The following is a 20270-nucleotide window of genomic DNA, read 5'->3' on the forward strand; positions in this document are numbered from 1 at the left end:
AGGTCTTTAATATCTCCAGAGAATGAGACTCCACAACCCCCCTGGGCAGCCTGTCCCAGGGCTCTGTCACCCTCACTGTGAAAAAGTTCTTCCACATATTGGTGCAGAACTTCCTGTGCTGCAACTTGGGGCCCCTTGTCCTGTCCCACAGACCACTGAAAAGAGGCTGCTATTTCCCCTCTGTCTCCCACACTTCAGACATTTATAAACCCTAATCAGATCCCCTCTCAGGCTTCATAATGTATTTAGGAAGGCAAATTTTTACATTGCACTTGGAAACTTCTGATGTATAAGGCTTGGGACTCTGCAGAGAAGAAATGAGGATCACAAGTCTGTACGCAAGTGAGTGCTAAAACCACCAGCTCTAGTTGTCTTCTGTCCTAGGGGCCAGATCCTTGTTAGTCCTGGCACACAGACGCCTGTAAATTTGATAACAAAATATAGTACTGCAGGGCCTATAATTTTGTTTTGGACTATGTGTCACCTTTCCCCTTGGTCACAATAATTTTCTTTGACTAACAGAACAGGCGATGACTCATACAGTGCAAATGAAAAATAACACCGTGCTGTCAGCCTTCTGGCATGCCTGCCAGAGAGGGAAGTCAGGTTTTCTTTACCTTCAGCAACTAAAGGAACCTTTTAGGTTTTACACCTACACACACATCCCCCACCTCCAGAGTAAGAGAGGAAGAAATATGGAGCAGTTTGCTGCTTTCCCCCAACGACCTTAATTAAATTTCCCTTATTTCAGGCTGCTCCAGGAGGATTCCCTTTCTCTTCTTATTCACAGGGCTCCAGGGTGCTCTCACATATATCTCTGGAAATGATTCAGGCCAGCAAGAGAAATTAAATTTAAACATGGAAAACTGACCTTCTAGTAATACCTACCAAATGTGGTAGTGCCTCAGTTCAGCTGGCACCTCCTGCGTAGCGTGAAAGGCGTGAGGAAAGGTTCTTCCTTTCCTGAAGCTGTTGCCAGTCACATGGAGAGCCAGACTGCCCTTTCTCACTGGGAATTTCATGCAATAATCAAAATTTTAAGAAGCCCCTTTATTTCAATTTATTCCAAAGTTTCACAAATATCTAGCTGTGCAAACATCATCAATATTGAACCATTTCCAGCAACCAATTTTATTTTGCCAAATTCCAGGGAAAGACATGTGCCATCACAGTTTTCCTTGCCATTTCTGTTCCCTGGCAGTGTGTTTCTGCTGTGTCAAAAGCCATGGGACAACAGCCCTGAAAGCTATTGCTCAGGATGGAACCATTGACAAAGAAGATAATGTGTGTGTGTGGGTGATCTGAGGATCCTGTAGGTCTGAAAATTCAAACTACCCCCCATCCATTCTCATCCTGCACTCAGAGCACAGGACTAAATTATGGGAGCACACTCCATCATTTCTAAATACAGTATTCCTAATGGGTTGATGCCCCTGACACTTGTGTCTGTCTATTGCTGACATGACCAGTCTGCAGCAACCTGTAACAGCAGAGGATTTTTGGCCTGTCTTCAGTTCATAAACCTTTTGTTATATGCCACTTGTCACTAGAGTTCAATTAATTTAGTCTGCTGTTAGTAATGTGTGCTTTCTTTTTCCTCCTGTTTCCCTGGTAGCTGGAGTGCCTGGTATGGAAGGGTTACTTTCACCTTTCTCTCACAGCTTTATAGCTGCTCATTTTAGAAAAGAGTGGGGCTATGTGAAGCTAACCATGGTGCCAGCTTTTACAGAGCCTTAGTTTGGATCGGATTTTTTTTTTTTTGTTAAAGACAAGATCCATCACAAGGCATTCTTAAAAGAAATCTTTAAGCATGAAAATTTGCTGCAGCACTGTTTAGCCTGTAGCCAGAAGCAGCTTACACTTTCACAGTCCTAATTTAATTTTGCCCTAACATACTTATCTTTGTCTGGCTTCCTCAATAAATTCCAGGCTGCTTCAAGTATGTAAATTTTACTTCAGTGATGGACACACGTTACCCTGGACAATGAAAATGTTTCTAAAAAGAGTACAGAACAGTGCTGCTATTAAGGTGGGTATTTATTACTGTTGGCAGGGGCTTGGGTAAAATAAGAATCTGCCTGAATTTTCACCCAGGTACTTTCATTGCACATGCCTAATCCTGAATGTCTTCAGGCATATAGGAAGTCTTACTGAAGTTTGGCTTATTTGGGACCTGTGTTTTCCATTCAGTCTTGCAGAATATAATAAATTTCTCTTGTACTGCTTTTTAATTTCCCCTTTATCCAAAAACTCTGAATCCATTTGTTTACTTCTGTCTCTCTGTCTCACCCATAACTCCCTTTTTTGAGCTTTCCATATAATTTAGAGCCTTCCCACTGACCTCAGATGTGTGTCTCTTTTTGCTGTTGTAGGGTAATGGGTTTTGAGAAAGATCTGAGTCTGCTGCCATCTAGTTAACTCTCCTCAGATGAGCTATTATGTTGAAAACCATGCTGAAGATGTGTTTAACTGACCTTCAGCAAGTAAAGGAGGCCTAAAGGCTTTACATCTGCACACACACACACACACAGTTCATAAACAGTACCTAAACATACAAATAAATGCTTGAGCCCTATTGAAAGGACTTCTACTGAGGTTTCCAAAGTGCTCCCTTGGAGAGCCAGGGTCTACTAGAAGCTCCAGACTCGTGAGGAGCAAATCACACAAAATTTCCCATGACTGTTTGAAATCCAGACTCCACATTCTCCGTGCAGTGAGTGGAGAGGGGTGGTGATTGACAGCTACAAAATCAGGTGTCTGAATGTATGAATAATGTACCTCCTGGGTGCACAAATTTAGTCTCTGACTCTATTCCTGGCCCCAAGTAAAAACTTTTAAGAGTTGTTATCCGAATGCATAATCTTCTACATAAAACTAAATCAGACTTGCTCATTTTGTATGTAACTTGAAATCAGCAGAGACAATACCACATTCACCACTTTACCTCTCCTGGAGGCTACAGAGATTAAAGCATTGCTACTCTCATGTGATAGAAGTGAGCTCCACAGAAAAACCTGTGCTGAAAAACCTACATCTCTAATCAGAACAACTAGATTATAGGCAGTAAATAAGTTACAGGATCACGTATTGCACAATACAAAAAAGGAATATTGGTTTTTTGCTATGAGAGATGCCATATGGCAGCACCAGTGTTCACGAGCTAAATGAACCACAGGCAGGAGGCATTCTGGCAGGTTTGCAGTCTTGCAAGAAGGGATGCAGCAGAGAGAGATGCTCAGCCAGCAGTGGCAAATGCCTATTCCCAGCTCCCATTTGCTCTGAAAATGGTGATGGCAGCATTCACAAAACGTTGTAGTTATGGGAGGGTTCACAACTAGGTGGTTAAAAAACTGATTGGATGATGGGTCACACAAGGTAGGCTTGACTAAACCAGATTTGCTTGACTGGTGTACCTCTAACTATTACTGTAGGGATCTACCCTGGGGGGCATTCTGTTATTCTTTGTCAATATTATAGACGAGTAGATGGAGTATGTTCTTGAAGTGTGAAGTTTGCAGATCACACCAGCTTGGAAGTGACCAGTTGATACACTTGAAGTCAGAGCTGCCATCCAAAGGGACCTAAACAGGCTGACAGGAATCCTATGAAATTCAACAAGGACAAATGCAAAGCTCTCCACCTGTGAAGAAAAACCCTGTGTAAACACAGTGACTAGGGACCAACTGCCCAGGGAGCATCTCTGCAGGAAGGGCCTGGGGGTCCTCGGGGACAGCAGGTTGGGCGTGAGCCAACAGTGTGCACTGGCAGCAAAGATGGCCAAAATGATTCTGGGTTCTAGGGCATAGGCAGTAGAGCCAGGGAAGTGATTATCCCTCTCTACTCAGCACTCATAGCACTACATTTAGAGTACTGTGTCCTTTCCTGTGCCCCCCTCTCCCCAGTATAGGAAAGACATTGGTATAGTGGAAGAAGTTCAGTAGAGGATCACCAGGACAGTTGAGACTTAAGCACTTATGTCAGGAAAAACTGAGGGACCAGGACTGGCTCAGCCTGCAGAAGAGGCAGCTTTGAGTGCACCTAACAGCATCGCCCCAGCACCTACAGGGTGCTTACCAAAGACCCCATGCCAAGCTCTTCACAGCATGACAAGTACAAGATCTGATGCAGGTAAGTGAGAGGTTCCAACTGGATTTAAGGAAAACCGTTTTTACAAAGAGGATAATCAGGCGGTGGAACTGTACCCAGAGAGGTTGTGAGCAACCACATCTTGTCTTACAGCTGATCCTGCTTTAACTCATCTATGAGACCTCCTGAGCTCCCTTCCAACCTGAGTTATCCTGTTAACTTCAGACATGAGATAAGGGATGCTGGAGCATGAGGTGACATTGAATAACATACATAAATAGGTGAGTAAATAAATACAATCTTACTGAAGAATCATTGAATCGCTTTGGTTAAAAAAGACCTTTGAGATTGTCAACTCCAACTGTTATCTAGCACTGCCAACACCCCTACTAAACCGTATCCTTAATGAGGATAAACCAAAATCCTGAATTACCTTCTCATTCACTGAGCACCATCAATGTTCTACTCTGAGAAAGGCCTTGATCCCACGCAAAGATACAGCATGGAGTTATCTAATTACTGGGTCACAATGAACATTAAAAAAGAATAATTTTTTTGTTTCACAGGCAGTCTGAATTCCATTATTTCAGCCTTAATGTCCTTTTAACACAGATAAATGTAATACTCTATAAAAAACACAAGAGATTTTACACTGAAAATGTGTTGAGATGGTTTTTTTATCATTTTGCAAAAGGTTCCTCTCCTTGACAGATTGTTGTACCGATATGGCTTGCTTTCTTTGCACTTAATCATGCATGAAGCATAAACAGGGTGAAGGGTGTTTCATTTCAAAGTCTATGAATGGTAATCTTGCTGGCTGCTGCACTGGCCAAGTACATTACGATGTTATGCAGTCTGTTGGTTCAAGTGGCAGGCTTGTAAGTCCCAGGAGATAAATGTCCATATTTCTCTATCGTCATGTGGGTCTCTGCCAGCTGGACCTGTGTCAGGCTGGTTTTGGACACTATCATCAACAGATCAATGCATCTGTATTCATACTCACATCAAACATCTTTTCTATTATGAGCTAAGTCCTTAAATCCCTGTCTACAAAAAACTCTCATTGACATCATCAGGAGCTCTCTGGGCTGCAGGCTTAGATAAGACAGTAACTGTTAAAAACAAGGAACATTTCAATAAAACACAAAATACAGTATTTAAACCTAGAAAGTGTCCCCATGCATCAGTAAGAAATTTACTTGGTCTATATCTCTTCTATACTTCTGCCCAATCTCTGCTGCTGCTAATGTCTCGTCACCTTGGCCCAATGCATGCAAGTGACATAAAACATTTCTCTGGCTGAGGAAGATACACATCATAGAATCATAGAATGCTTTGGGTTGGAAGGGACCTCAGAGATCATCTAGTTACAACCCCCCTACAATGACAGGGTCTCCCTTCACTAGACCAGGTTGCTCAAAGCCCCATCTGGCTTTAAAAGTCTCCAGGGATGGGGCTTCCACAACCTCTCTGGGCAACCTGTTCCAGCACATCACCACACTCAGAGTAAAGAATTTCTTCCTAACATCTAACCTAAACCTACCCTCTTTCAGCTTAAAACCATTGCCCATTGTCGTATCATTACATTCACTGGTGAACAGTCCCTCTCACAATTTCCTGAAGGACCACTTTAAGTATTGGTAGGCTGCAATTAGGCACCCCAGAGCCTTTTCTAGACTGAACAACCCAACTCTCACAGCCTGTCTTCACAGGAGAGGTGCTCCAGCCCCTTGATCATCTTCATGACCCTCCTCTGGACTTGCTCCAACAGCTTTATATCTTTCCTCTACTAAGGACCCCAGTGCTGGATGCAGCAGTCCAGGTGGGCTCTCACGAGAGCAGAGAGGCAGAATCACCTCCCTCTACCTGCTGGCCACATTAGTCTTGATGCAGCCCAGGACATGGTTGGCCTTCTGAGCTGCTAGTGCACACTGCTGGCTCATGTTGAGCTTGTCATAGACAAGTCCTTCTCCTCAGGACTGCTCTTGATCCATTCTCCACCCTACCTGTAGTTGTGCTTGGGATTGCACTGACCCACATGCATGACCTTGCACTTGGCCTTGTAGAACTTCATACAGTTTGCACAGGTCCACCTCTGAAGCCTGCCAAGGTCTCTCTGGATGGCACCCCTTCCCTCCAGCATGTGGACCTCACCACACAGCTTGGTGTCATTGGCAAACTTACTGAGGTTTCACTCTATCCCACTGTCCATGTCACCAACAAAGATATTGAACAGTGATGGTCCCAGTACTTACCCCTGAGGAACATCCTTCATCACAGACCTCTACATGGACATTGAGCTGTTGACCACAACTCTTTGAGTACAGCCATCCAGCCAGTTCCTTATCCACCAAATGGTCCATCTGTCAAATTCATGTCTCTCCAATTTACAGACAAGGATGTGTCTGTAAAGGTGTCAAAGGCCTTGCACAAATCTAGGATGAGGATGTCTGTCATCCTTCCCTTGTCCACCATCTCTGTTGTTCCATAAGTCACCACAGCCAGCATGGCTGTGAATGTTACATTGTCCGTAAGGGTTATTTATGTGTCTGTTATTTATGTGTCTGTATGCATATATATATACTTTAAAGGAAGAAATTAAAAGGGTGAAGATAAAAACACAACCTATTTTCTTGTGTATGACACACTGCTTTTCTGCAACATAAGTATATATCTGTTCAGCTGAACCTGTTGTGTCTTTACTGCCATTAATGTTTCTTCATTTACTATCACAGAGCAACAGCAATGACAGGAGTGAGGTTTGCAGGGTTGATTACTGTAAATTATCTTCCTCTTATGTGGTAGAGTGTCTTACCAAAAATTATGTACACCAGAAAATCTTATTATTATCATATTCATCCATCTATCCTCTTTATGATACCAGAAAGATCCACCTATCACAATAAAATCCTTCAGAAGAGAAGATTTTTAATAACGAATGCATTAGACTCCTGCCATGGTCTGCTGCCACCAGTATTGGACAGAAATGTTGACAGGAAACCAACCTGTACTTGGGGCGCATAAAGCAGCAGAAGAGGTCTCATGTGGTTGGTGTCAGATGTTACAACCATTGTCACTAAAATGTCTGATATGCTGGCTATAAAGGCACTTAAAGTAATTTACAGAAGGATTTTTTTTTGTTTGCTTGCTTGTTTTTAGTCACTACAGTTTCCAAAACCAAAGTATCACAAGAACTGCAGTAGGCCTTTCCTATCCAGTACCTGCTTTCTGACAAGGCCAGAAGAAATAAGAAAGATGGAATTTAAGAACTCAGCTGTATTTTTCTAATCCAATTGCTAATAACAAAAGATTTCTCTCACCAGTAGAGTAGGATGGTGCAGTAGTTGTTCAGTAGCATTAATAACCATCCCTTCTCCCTTGTGACTACATGTTAAAATATAACACATACATTTGAGAGCTGGGAGGGACAAGTGACGGGGGAGACAGATGTGTTGGAGAGATGCAACCATACACTTTGCTGGTTTGAAACATACTTATGTAGCAACCACCATACTAACTGCTAGGAGAAAGTGAACCAGCAATTCCCGGCTCCAAAAATACGAGCCTCTGTAGCTTGAACAGAAGGACTGCATTTAAGAACTGGAGAATGTAACAGCCATATAATCTAGGGATCAAGAAATGAATGGGAATTAAAAATGCAGTCTGTGGCAGGTAACATATGGACATTTTAGCAGTCCTGATTAGAATAGAGGAATTAAATTGTGATTTAGTAACGTTAGTTTTAGGACACATGCAATTTATTATAAAAACATTGCAGCTGAATAACAAATTATATTTCAGGGATCAAACATTTTCCTGACTTGTTCTGAACACAAGGCACATAATTTATTTGGTTTGCTCAGAAGTATAGATGTTTTACTGCTTATCCCTATTGAATAGCATGTCTCATTTAGTACTTAAAGACCCTACGTGCATGCAAAATTGATAACTCCAACTGGGTTCATAAGCTGCTCAGAATGCAAAGATACCCATTTTTTCATGTTCAAATACCAACTGGAATGCAAAAGGATGCATTTTATGTATGGCAGGTGCACGCACTCAGGTTTTACAGATGCATCTAAGGTCTCACACTTTCAATAATTTGGCATCTCTTCTGCAGTAGATACAAAACAGATCAGAGGTACCAAATATGGCAGGGCACTGAAGTTCCATCTTGTAGCTTTCAGTGCTGTACATAACTCTCTCGAGCCACATGTATATCCTCTAAATTAAGTTGTTTGTGTCGACATGAGTTCAACTGACACAGCCACTTGACTTGAAAGGTAGGTCTTAAATACAAATCTATTTCTTCTGATAATTGTTTTAATGATTTTGAAATGTCCTTGGCCTGTTAGTTATTTTGCAGAGCTACAATACACGTAACACAGTCTTCTGTAATGAGCCAGAGAGTATGCTTTTCAGTATTAGACTAAAAGCACCCTCAGAGCTTCACTGTAAAATTATTTATTGTTATAGTGTTTCTAGCTCTTTGGATGTCATCGGGGATTCATATCAAAGGAATAAAGGAAAGCAACTTCCTACTATTGGTGGTCTTTTTTGGTTTTCTTCAGCACTGGGAAAGCTCAGGTAAATGTCAGATGGCAATGCAATGCTCTCAGCTCCACCCTGGGGTCCTTAGGGTAGGGCAGGTTACAGCAGGATCAGGACCCATTAGATAGATAGTCCCCTCCTGCCAAGTTCAGTCACTCCAAACTTCAAGATTTAGTGGAGAAACAAGATTATTTCTGAGCTGAGCAGATGGGTTAAGAGCATGTGAATAACGCTTCATTGGTTTATTTTGCTTCATAAAGCTTTACAGTTCCTCAGTTAAAAAAACCCAACAAAACCAAAAGCAAAACAGCCGAAGGAAACCAAGGCAGACACACCTTGGAAAAAAAAATCTCATACAGATAATAACATAATAATAGATAATAGCTCCTCTTCCTACATTGAATGGCCAGGGTAAGGACGGAGTGAGAAGGTGCAGTCTAAACAGAGGTAGAAAGTTTAAAGACATCCTGCATTTTGTATTCCCGACCAGACAAAATCATAGTAAATTTTGTGCCCTCCTGATCAAGTGACTTATTTTGATGGATTCTCCCTAGGTAAACAGACCAAGAAAGCCTCATTGCCCTCATACTGCATGCCACAGTCCTCTGCAAGGCTATGTTGAGCAGAGCTGCACAGAAGACATTTTATCCCTTCATATTCTCTCTCAGGTGAGTTGCACCGTTTCAGTTCATTAGTCCCATTTTCTGGGTCTCCTTTGTTCTCTTTTTCAAACAGAAATGTAGATTGTTGCATCAATCTAGATCACAATCATGTCACTCCAGAGCCTTGGTGTGGATGTTAAATTCTGCATACTCCATCTGGCACTACTCACACATACTGCCCAAGAATAAATGAGTCTAAAATGTGGTATTTTCTCTTCACTCCTGTACTACTGGCAAGGGGAAGGATTTTTCTGACTGACAGAATAAAGGTCAGAAGTTGTGTGAAAATATGGCGGACTCTAAATGTGGGACTCGACTCAATCTGGGCCAGAAGTACCACATTCACTCTATTCATTTCTACTTTACATCATGAGCTGAACTTGCAGATTGCAGTTCCCTTATTACTTTAGGGTGCTTTTTAAAAAGTCTTTTAAAAAACAAAGTAAAAAAGCTACTGGTTTATTGGTGAATTTGCTGTGCAAATCCCTCTGTTGTGCGAGGGGTCAAGCCAGATGAATGCAATGGTTCTTTTTGGGCTCCAAAATCAATATCTCTTTGGAATTACTGCAAAGACTTGGTGTACTACTGCCAACTCTTCAAAATAAAAAAATCTATTTTCTGTGTCCTTATACTCACCCTGTCCACTTTGAAAATTATACTGCTCATTGACAGAATACAAGTGCAGTTTCCAATTTAATTGATGCAGCACTTTTTCGGCGCAGAAAATACAATTCTTTGTAGTAACTGATTTGTTACAAGTAAATAAAGTGTAATTATGTAGCCTGCTGTTCATTATATTACACAATCCATTTAAGCTCCTTCCCTACAGATGTTTAAGCCTATACAGATGCTTGGCAGCAGACCGAGGGCATATTTACTGCGTGTCTGCAGCGAGCAGGGACTGCAGTCACTAAATCTGTAAGATGTGGTAACAGATCATACAGATTGCCTAGCGGCTGTCCAGCATTGCATAGATGCTTTGTCATGGAGTTGCACACAAGTTACTCGGTCCTGCTTGTGAAGGCATTAATTAGCTGAAGGAGGGCAACTCACAGACAAAGCTGGTCTCACTTTCAGACAGCGTTGCAGTCCCCTGCAGTTCCAATTTGGAGGCTAGTCTTTGTGTTAAACAAGTGTCAAGCCTTTGAAAGGTAGATTTAAGGGGGGAGGGGAAAAAAACAAGCAAAAAAAAAAGCAACCAATGAAAAAGAAAATTCATATTTTTGAAAATCCAGCTTTGCCTGTGTTAAAAGCAAGGCTATGTACAATGAATAGTGAAAATACTCACAGCAAGCAGTGACAATGTCTCAACTGATAATATACAACCCTGCAGAAATCTCAACTTGCTGTCAAAAACATCCCAAGCGTTACACACATGGCTTGTGCAGCTAAGAACCTGGAACCAGAGTGTGCTGGAGTGCTAAACTGGCTTTTGACAGCACTAGCCCTCTGCAGGAGAGAGGATGATTTTTTCATTTCAGTGCTTTTCCTTCGTTCCATTCAATGACTGTTTAATTCAAACCCGGGAAACCAGCTAAGAGCTGGAAAAGCAGAAAGGTTGGTATTCCTCCTAAGAGAGGTCTGAAAATAGGAGGGGAGGAGAGGGAGATCTAGTACCACTTCTGAAAGCTTAGCAAAATTGTGACCAGAAAGAAATAATGCTGTTCAATTCACCAATAGATGTTGTTCCCTTTCTTTAAATGTCAGCTAGTTTTAAATGGGAAGCTGTTTTCCCCCTTTAAAAAAAAAAAATCATAGTACTTTTCAGGTAGTTTTTCCTTTATTTCTGTGAATGCTAATGGAGCTCCAGTTGATGTCCATATGCTTGTCCAAATTACAAGAGAGGGAGGAACTAGCACCTGGTAAATAAGCAATGAGGTGGTTTTCACAGTTTGTAATAAGATAAAAATGCTGGAGACAGAGAAAAAGAATAAATGTTGTTTATTGTTTAATTGGGGTGGTTCAACTTGTGAACCACAGGGTTTGTGCAGTCTGCCAAGACATCTCCTCCTCTGGCTCACAGCCCATTCCTCATTGCAGTCTCTCCTGGAGATTCCTCAGAAGCAACCTGAGAGGCAGACAAAATGCTCTATTGGCAGAAGCCTAGTCCAAGCTGCTCCCTTTGCCAGGGCTGCTGCTATGACATAGGTACAGGTCAAGGCATGTGGCAGGATGGGGACTGCAGGAACTCTCAGAGATCCTCTACTGCCCATCCACTCTAAGTGTGGACATCTGTTAATGGGCCAGCCTTCCCCAGGCACTAGAAGAGGGTGTAAGGCTCACTGCGTATAACTTGCTTAAGAAAATACAAGCAGATGACAGTGTGCAGCAACAAAAGGAATCGGTGTTTCCTTTGGAAAAAGGCTTATACAAATCAGGATGAAAATCCTCTACTTAAACTGTGTTTTTCAGCTTGTTGATTCGAAACGATTATAGCTTCATCTCTCTGTTTTAACCAACACACTGGCAAGTAACTATGGCAGTATTCAGAAGTTATCTGTATCCTAATGTTTAGGTCAGCAAATCAGTCCATTCCAAAGCAGAGCACAAATTAATTCAAAATCATTGATTTCCTTTAGGGTTTATGTGTGTGTGTGTAGGTTCATTAAGAGGTTGAGTTACTTTTAGCATATCTGAATGAAAAGTTAGATTCTTATGGCCGAAGTGCCAGCCATGAAGTAGAATGAGACGTGTTGATTAAAAGGAATCAAGACAGGGAAAAAAGAATATTGCTTTTTCAGAGGAGCAAATTGAAAGCCAGGCCATGTTGAAAAGCTGCTTGTCTGCATGGTTTATTTCATAACCTTCAGCTATCAAAGCTCTTTGTGGAAAACTGGTAGAGTACTACAGATGTTTTAATATTTTCAACTTCTCAGTTTTTATTAATTTCAAGCTCTTTCTTCCTATTAAGAAAAGGTTTTCTATATTGCAAGAACATAGGAATAGTATGACTATATTGACAGTACTTCTTATGACATAGATAATAGAGTACTTCTGTGAGAAAAGACAATCTGGATTTTAATACATCCAAAATGGCCTTTATTCTTATACATAATATTCTCTTGTTAACAAGAAAACTTTGAAAAACCTTCCTTCTTGGGGGAGAATTTAAAAAAAAAAACAACACAGGATTCAATATATAAGAACAAAAATATAATACTAATTATATGCAGTTTCTCAGGATGACTGTGTAAAAGCTTCTGTTACAACATATGATGGGGGCTATATCTGTAAATTAGATAGGCTGGCTTGAGAGTCATGGCTTTATATCCCCATATTTCCTTAGGCATAGACAAATAGGCTTTCATGCCGAGGGAAGGAAAAATGTTTCTGTCAGTTTGGTAGAAACAGCAGCCAGTTTCTGGTGAGGTGGAACAGTGATCTGCAACTGCAGAAGTGTTTCTATTCCCTAGTATCAAGGCAGTGCCAAGTGAGGGAAATTACTAGAAAAATAACATTAAGCATTCACTGAATATTGATGAGTTAGGGCTGAGTTTTACTAAGCAGTTGATCATCTTCAGCAGACTTTATATAGATTTTCATTATATTGTGGAGAAGGTAGTTTAGTTGTTTGTTGACCCTGTCATTAAAATCATCTTCATGTCATATGCAAGATAGATACTTTCTTCTATCTTCTACTCCTGAAAGTTCAGGATTCTCTTCCACTTTCAGAAGATGTGCAAATGCAATGCTACGTTCCATGGATGGAGGGTTGTTGAGGGGCTTAGTCAGGGAGACGTCATGCACCTGCCATTCCACTGGTGTCCTGGAGCCTTAAGCTTGCAATACTCATTTCCCTGATCTAAACCCTCCATACTGGAGTCAGCACAAGCATTCCTCTTGTGATCAGGGAACCTAACTTGTCCCAAGGGTTGACTAGGGTCATGTGTCATGTAGTCCTTCCATGCCTGCTCATACCTCATCTGGTTTCTCTTAGTTGAAATGTAGCTAAAATGAAAATGATTTGCCTCAGAGTTCTCCTTCTGTGCAAGGAAGTCCCTTTGGGACCAGCAGAAGCTGGACCAAGAGATAGCTGGTTTCTCTAGCACGTACTAACTTTCCCAACCCAACATTTGGAGCAGGGTCTGAATGACAACTGGGAGAAAGACTGATACTGATAGCTACAGCAGTGCCTGCTCCAGGTTGGTAGGTACCATGTGCTGTGTTCCCATGCAGATGTTGGATGGCTTCAGCTATTTTCAACTTACAGATGAATCACCAAAAGTTACAGTAAGAAATTTCATCTGAGAGCTCAAGTACTTGTGACTCTCAGAAACAATTTGACAGAAGCAATGCTGCTGTGAACAAACCCACAAGCATACAACATGTAGAAAAAGGACTTGAGATCATTCATAATGTCAACATACGGGCAGAGGAAAAGTAAAGGGATGTAATTTTCTTAGAAATGTATACATATTTTGGCACAGAGTTTCCACTTCTGAGTTCAGACAGACATGAATGTTAATAGTTCCTGCTTTGGTTTCCCTCTGCCCTTTTTTCAGTCTTTTTGGTTGGAAGGCAGAGGAAGCAACTTGTCATCTGTGGTGAAGAGGCAGCACCAGGACTGCCCACAGGTACTCAAGACAATCCACCTGCATAGCAGATGGAGTTAAAACAGGAGCAAACCTCTCACATGCCTTGTGTGGGCACATGTGTCATCTCCCAGTACTCACTGAGGAAAAAAGAGAGGGCAGCTGTGGGAGAGCACCATCATCCATCTCATCATCCATCTGTGTTTGCAGGCTTTTATCTATTAAAGGATGAAGTTTATGGTGGCTATAAAACCCCACCCAGAGCTAAAAGGCAGAGCGCTTATGGTAGGCTGGAAGCTGTTTGTGGAACTGTGCACCACACATACAAATGGTTATGCAAAACTGAAACTCTCTTTCCAGCTGCGCCTGCTTTTCATGGCAAGAATGTGCAATTTTTGTAGGTGACTATGTGATGACCTTGTCAGAAAAAGGGGCATTATGTAAGTAGGATGTGTCATAAACAGTCATTACTTCCAGCGCTCCCTAAAAAAATACCAGTATTGACAAGGATATGAACAAGTTCAAAAATTAAACTTAGATGATGAAGGCCTTAGAATGCAATAACTAACAGCTCTTCCAAAAGCCATATGATGGAATAATTCTCTCAAATGTGTTACACAGTCATCTGGACATGCTGCTAAGTATAAGATACAGCCCAATTACAGATCTTTATCTCTTAAATCAAGATCATTCCCTTTATGATTTCCCCCCAGTTCTATAACACCGTAATTATTTTGTCTATATTAATGTTTCTTGTTGGATATTGTTTTCTCACACTGCAACTATTTAAAGACACATGGTAAGATTTAATCTTGTCTTTAAAATAATTCGGGGGAGATAAAAACAACTTTTAAATAAGTTTGTAACTTTGTTTTCATTTGTTTCTGAGGCATAAACAAAAATGCTTAGAAAAAAATGGTCTGAAAGTTGAATTTACCTGGGAGAGGAAGATACTTTAAACAAAAGAGGAATATAACTCCAAATTCATCACATTCCTGAAAACTCAAACTAAAGAAAGCACATTTCCAGAATTTTCTTGAATTTTTGATGTCTTTCATTCAGCAATATTACTTCTTTCCAAAAATGTGAAGGAAAAAAGAATCAATGGGGAAGACAAACATACCCTAACTAAGAAGTGAAAACAGTATTTTCAGAAATAGTTGATTATGAAGCTTTTGTATGATCAATTTTCAAATTTCCATAATAAATTATGGTGGGAACACGCAGTTCCAGTTATTTTTTGTAGTTTTGCTATTTTGTGAGCAAGTAACCACTTCTATTTATTATGAAAATCTTGATGATGATCTTTATTTGTTCATGTATTCCTTATGCATATTTTTGACCAATGTTAACCAGCATGTTCCCAGCTAATGCCAGTCTAGGGTGCGAGGATAACATGGCTTAGGGACCATCCTAGTGAATGTTAATGGGATCCAAGCAGTGTCATTGAACAGAATTTAGCTATTGAGGCACAAACTGTGCAGTAACATTGCCTGCAAGGCTAGAGACCATTTTCTCTACTTGCACTTGCTTACCATGACTCAGGTGTTTAACAGGATATTAATGACGCTATGCAAGGATCTTTCTGGCAAAAAATGGTATGTGAGCCAACAAGTTTTGAAGAAAATGCTGACAAAGTTGTATTTTAACGTGACTTGGTGAGGTGCCCAAGGATAAAGCATATAAAGCATACACTGGGGGTTGACAATGCAGTAATTGTAAAATACAGTTACTGCTTTGGGATGTGGTTGATGAAAATGTCACTGATGTTTATTACTGGAAAATTACGTGGGGTTTGTAACTTCCTTTACTTTCAATTTTCCCCACCTGTTCTAACATACAGCCTACATGGTGTCTGCTGGCTCAGAAAACAATCAGTGCTCAGAGTTGTTAACACAAAGTGGGACAGGACAAAACTTAGTCCCAGACATCTTTGCTCCTTGACTTCTTTTTTCAAGCCTCTGTGTAACCTGCCATTCAAGCCTTTTTGGTCAGAATTTCCAAACCCTAATACCCCTTTATACCCTCCCCATTTTAAAAGCCCTCCTTTAAGTGTGGCTGATCTGTGTCTCAGTGACACATGGCCCAAATCAGCTGCTCTGTGGTCATCCCAGAGTTAAATGCTTCAGCATTTTAAACCATGAAACACATAGAGGTGGTTGGCAGGAAGGCAGCTTCCTCTGAAGAGCCACCCAGAGGAAGATGAGGAGGTGATAAAAGGAAAGGTATCCATCAGCCCCTTCCTCCACACTAGTGGGACAGCACACTGCCAGGTAGGCATAAAGCTGCCATCAGCCGCCCGTCCTCCCCTTCTCACCGATGCTGCAGAGGCTTCATGCCAAATGCCTGCACGTTGAAAAACATTTGCTTTGCGCTATAAAAACCAGTGGCTAACAGCTGCACATGTTGTCTCCAGTGTTGTAAACCTGTCACCGGCGCGGTATTGTTTACATATGGCTACAAGGCCCTCGTAGCCCAGCATCCCTACGCGGTGCAGCAGCAGCCAATGCTTTCCTGACAGCTGTGTCAACTGGAAGCAGCACAGCCAGCTTATTTGTTTCAACAGAAGTCTCGGTAACCCCCACCCCAAAGACACAAATCAGATTCTTTCATTTTTTTAATGAGCTCAATGTTAATAATAGATCAACTGCAGTGCAGATGCTGGAATGGAAATAGCTGGCATTTCCCTAACAAGGCACATAATTCTCCTAGAAATAATGGTTCTCAACTGAAATAGTTACAGCCAGTCAGGCAGCACTTATAATGCATGACCAAGTGTCCAAAATGAAATCAAAATCTGGGAAACATGCAAAGGTGCTAATTTTCTACATCAGTGGGATTTATCAAGTTCCTACTGATTAATATGAAAAGTTGTTTTGTTGTTCAATTGATAGGGCTTTGTTTTTGCTTGCACAGACATTTGAAAGACATTGATTTAGATATTACAGGAACCTCTAGATTGGCAGAATGCTTTTAAACCAGTAAATCAATTCTTTATGCATTATTTTGGCAGTTATTAAATAGGGGAATTTTTTTAATCCCTATCTCAGTGACAAGGTTCCTATTTATTGAGAGAAACAGTTACTATTTTTTGATATACACATACTAAGACTTTTTTTGAAAAATTAGAGTTTAATTAATCACTTCCAGCACCTTCCATTACTTAAAGAATATTTATTAACCTTCCCTGTTGAAAAGGGGTCATTTACTCGGGATTCTTCACATAGTATGATTTGAAGTTGCTTGGCAAGAGGGAAAGATAAAAGAGAAACACATAAATCAGCATTGGCTTCAGAGCACATGCCATCCCACAGCGCTCTGTCCCCAGATCATTAAAATTGATGTCAACTGGCTTACCTTCATGGTGGGAATTATTCTGTCGTTATTCCTTGGTTATAAAAGAGAGAAGTGCAGGCACACATTGTCCAACTTTGCCAGTGTTTATTTGCTTCAAATCTAGATTTTACAGTACGTGTCCAGTCCTTTCACAATGGAATAGATGGAGCCTTGTCACATAGTGGAACAATGAATGTCCTCCCCAAGCATAAGTCTTTAGAAGAGGTAAGGACTCATCCTGCAGTATGCTAAGCACCTCTGAGTGAAATGCCAAGTGTTCTGCACCTCCAATTGTAGTACTAATACTACAATGATTAGGAGTATTCACCATCACCACAATAGTCCTGTTTTCCTGGTATCTCCCAATTTGGGCTGTGAAAGCCATGACTTTTCAAAGCCCTCAGTCTCATCAGAAATATGCAGACTGACGTGCTGTAACCATGCTAGAGAACTTCTCTGTTGGGAATGACTGGGAGTGTGGTCTGCACCCGGAGTCACCTTGTGATATTACTCTGTTTAAAAAGTGAGACCAGACCCGGTTGTCCTGATCTAGGAATACACCATGGAGGAGGTTAAACACCTGGTGAGCCATGTCTGCCCTCAAATGGACATGCCATTAGTGAACGTCCATCACTGTGACTGGGTTCAGTTCTCCTGGTGGCCAGTGCTTATGGTCATTCTGATGGTACACTCTTCATGCCTAAAACCAGTTATCTTTGGGTCTGCCTTGATTAGTAGTCCCTGGATTGATGGATGGTCATGAAGCTGCTCAATTTCTTCCACCCAAAGGGCATTGCAGTGAGTTAACCCTGGATGGAGGCCAGGTGCCCACCAAAGCCTCTCTGTCACTCCCCTCCTCAGCTGGACAGGGGAGAGAAAATAATAATGAAGAGCTTTCGGGTCAAGATAAAGATAGGGGAAGATCATTCACCAAATACCATCGTGGGCAAAAAGGACTCAACTAGGAAAAAAATTAATGTAGTTTATTACCCAATCAAAACAGTGTAGGATAATTAGAAATAAAACCCAAATCTTAAAACACCTTCCCCCATTCCTCCCTTTTTCCTGGGCTCAACTTTATTCCTGATCTCTCTATCTCCTCCCACAGAGCAGCACAGGGTATGGGGAATGGAGGTTGTGGTCAGTTCCAAGGTGTCTCAGCTGCTCCTTCCTCCTCAGGGGAAGGACTCCTCACATTCTTTCCCTGCGCCAGAGTAGGGTCCCTCTCAGGAGACAGAATCCTCCACAAACTTCTCCAACCCCAGTCCATCCCAATGGCTGAAGTCCTAAGCAAACAAACTGCTTCCCTTCCACAGGGTGTAGACCTTCAGGAACAGACTGCTCCAGCGTGGGTCCCCAACATGGTCACAAGTCCTGTCAACAAACCTGCCCTGGCCTTGTGTCCTCCTTGCAAGGGCTACAGGTCCTGCCAGGAGCCAGTTCCAGCATGCGCTTCCCACTGGATCACAGTTTCCTTCATGTGTCTCCACCTTCTTCATCATGGGGTCCTCCACAGGCTACAGGTGGGATGTCTGCTTCCTGTCATTATCCATGTGCTGCAGGAGGACAGCCTTCCTCACCATGGTCTCCTCCAAAGGCTGCAGGGGAATCTCTGTTCCAGTGCTTGGAGTGCCTCCTCCACCACATTCTTTGATGATCTTGGTGTCTGCAGAGTTCCTCACATCTTCTCACTCCCGTCTCTGACAATAAAAACTGCCCAGTAGGCTTTTTTTTCCTTCTTAAATATGTTATCACAGAGGTGCTACCACTGTCACTGCTGGCCTTGACCTTGGCCAGTGGCGGGTTCATCTTGGATCCAGATGGTTTTGGGTCTGTCAGGCCAAGGGGAAGCTTCTAGCACCTTATCGCAGAAACCACCCCTGCTGGCCCCTCCCCCCCTGCCAAAAATCTTGCCATACAAACCCAAAGTAGTCATAGATCCTAGTTTATGTGAGATACTTTCTTTAAATATTTAGCCTTTGAACAAGGATTGAAAGCACAGCCCAAACTAGCTCTTAATCTTATGTATTATAGATTATGCTAAATTGCATAGAATTTGAAAAATGTTTCATAATTATTAATCATCATCTAGAGTCTGCCAGCCCACACAGGATGATCAAAGTGTTGGGGTGGGTTTTTTTGCCTTTGTGGTGTTTTGCTACACACTGGTAAAGGTTATGATATTCTCATTCAATACTTCCTACTTCCTTAACGTTAATGACAAAAATAGGCAGTGAAAAATGTAACACTTTTAGAACAGATTAATTTCAGCCCCCTATTTGTATTCATTGGTTTTATTACCAGCATCACATGTTATCTGTTGCAGTCTGGCATTTTGAAAGGGAGGATGACTTTATGCAGTAAGGGCAACAACTAATAAAATAGTAAAATACCATTATGTTCCAGCAGATAAATGTGTATTAGCATTTCTTAGAACTAGACTTACTGACCAGCCAACAAAAAGGGAATTAATCTAATTTACTGTTATATCATTTTTATCTAGGAATTTGTACATTAGTCTTTCTGTGATTAATATACATTAATGCTGGAGCACCCTTTTCATGCCCTTAGTAATTAGCTGTTGCTTGATGTGAGGCCATAACACTGTCTACTGAAAAGCAATTATAATCTATCAAGTATTGGTCTATTCAGATTTTTAAGTTTGGGGCTTTTTCTCAAGAAAACCTACAGATTTTTTTATTTGGTCACACTGAGGCTGTGCCACATGGAAGCCTGAAAATTTTCATGAACACCTTCTGCTAAAGAAGACCACGAAAGCCATAGTAACAGCAACAAGAACTGTGAAAAAGACTTTCAGTTTGATTCATTTCTGGGTACCCTTGAATTCACATCAGTAATTCTTCTCCAGATATATGTCACTGTCACCTGTTCTGGATGTTATGTTTAACAAGTAGGGAACTGTGTTTTAGGATGCTTTCTAAACTCAAATCTTGTATTATTCCCCTTTTTCTCTCCTTCCTTCTCCAAAATTTTTTTCTTCCAAATCTGAAGGCACCCTCCAATATCATGCTAAATCAAACATTTAGCAGTTAGTTGTATATAACTCTGAACGTACCAAATTGCAAGTAGAGTTCTAAATTTT

This window comes from Gallinula chloropus, assembly GCF_964237585.1.
Source record: "Gallinula chloropus genome assembly, chromosome: 2".
Lineage (NCBI taxonomy): Eukaryota > Metazoa > Chordata > Aves > Gruiformes > Rallidae > Gallinula > Gallinula chloropus.